We start from the raw sequence: 2,127 nt of genomic DNA, 5'->3' as shown, positions 1-2,127 counted from the left end.
AGGTGGGTCTCGAACCCGCGGGCTCTGGCAATCCACTCACCTCAGCCTCCCAAAGGCCCGGGATTACAGGCTGAGCCACTGAGCCCGGCTCATAACATGGAATATTTTTCCATTTGTTTGTGTCATCTTTGATTTGTTTGAGCAGTGTTTTGTAGTTTTCATTGTAAAGGCCTTTGACTTCTCTGGTTAGAAAGATGCCAAGATATTTCATTTTTTTGTGGCTATTATGAATGGGATTGTGCTTTTTATTTGAGTTATGTTTGTTTATTGTATATAGGGATGCGACTGTCTTTTGCACATTTATTTTATACCCTGAGACTTTGCCAAAGTTCTTTATCAGTGCAAGGAGCTTTCTGACAGATTCTCTTGAACAAGCATATAGAACAATTAAACAGGATTGGAGTTCTAGAAGCAAAACCTCAATTTCTCAACCAACTCATCTTCGACAAAGCTTCCACCACCAACCACTGGGGAGAGGAGAACCTATTCAGTAAATAGTGCTGGAAAAACTGACTGACCACATGCAGAGGATTAAAACAAGACCCCTACCTACCACTATACACAAAAAATCAACTCTAGATGGATCAAAGACTTAAACATAAAACCTCAAGCTATAAGAACCTTAGAAAATGCAGGAGACACCCTTATGGAAATTGGAACTGGCAACCAATTCCCGATCAAAACCCCAAGTGCCCATGCCATAAGATATAAGATAGACAAATGGGACCTCATCAAACTGACAGGCTTCTGCAAAGCAAAAGAAACCATCAAGAAAGTGGGGAGACAGCCCACAGACTGGGAAAAAATATTTGTCAACTATATATCTGATAAAGGCCTAATATCTAAGATCTACAAGGAACTCAAAGGCGCTGAAAAGAAACAAACAAACAACCCCATTACAAGTGGGCAAAAGATATGAATAGATACTTCTCAAAAGAAGACATGCAAGCAGCCAACAGATACGTTAAAAAATCTTGGCCTCAATAATCATCAAAGAAATGCAAATTAAAACCACACTGAGATAACTCCCTAACTCCAGTTAGGATGGTCATCATCAATTACTCAAAAAACAACAGATCCTGGAGAGGATACAGGGAAAAGTGAACACTTCTACACTGTTGGAGGGAGGGTAAATTAGTACAACCCCTGTGGAAACCAGTTTAGTAACTCCTAAAATATCTAAAAATTGATCTTCTGTATGACCCCGCACTCCCCCTACTGGGAATATACCTGGAAGAACTCAAATCACTCTATGAAAAAGATACTTGCACACGCATGTTTATTGCAGCATTATTTACCATAGCAAAAACATGGGACCAACCATGCTGTCCATCAAAAGAGAACTGGACAAAAAAAAAAAAAATGTGGTGCATATACACAATGGAATATTATTACCCAGCCACAAAGAAGGACAAAATTATGAACCTCGCAACAACTTGGATGAACTTAGAATCTATAACACTGAGTGATCTATCACAGAAACAAAAAACTGAGTATCACATGTTCTCACTCAAATGAACCTTGAACAATTATTGTAATACTATAAGAAAGGGATTGCAATAGTTGGAAACTATCAGGGTTGGGATGGCAAGATTGGCAATAGTGGGAAACTGCCAAGGGGAGGGAGGGTGAACCACATCAACAATGATACCTGCATAATAAACATTTGTATACCTAACCCTGAATTGTACCCCACATCTTTAAAATAAAAAAGTAAAAAAAAATAAGGATATTTGTAAAGCTTTTGCTATATATTGGTCTCCAAAAAGATTAGACCAAATTAAATGTCTTCTGGTAGTTATATAAGTAAATTTAAATATGTTTATATATAGGTGAAAACTATATTGGAATATATTACTTACGGTTATTTCTGAGGAGTGTCTTTATTTTATGCTTACATGTTTCATATGTACTTACAATTAATATGTATTACTTGTATAACCATTGATAATTCATATTTCTTTTTATTGCCCTCTCCCCCTTGCTAATTCATATTTCTATATGTAACATGATTTCTAAAACACTTGCACATTTACTTTTTATCGTAATAATTTGCAATTGGCAGTTATGAAAAACCGATGGCTAACATCATATGTAATGCGAAAATATTGAAGAAACCATAGTTTA

This window comes from Carlito syrichta, unplaced genomic scaffold (genome assembly GCF_000164805.1).
Source record: "Carlito syrichta isolate Samal-C Ts95f unplaced genomic scaffold, Tarsius_syrichta-2.0.1 Scaffold308144, whole genome shotgun sequence".
Lineage (NCBI taxonomy): Eukaryota > Metazoa > Chordata > Mammalia > Primates > Tarsiidae > Carlito > Carlito syrichta.
Note: the sequence above shows the minus strand (reverse complement) of the source record.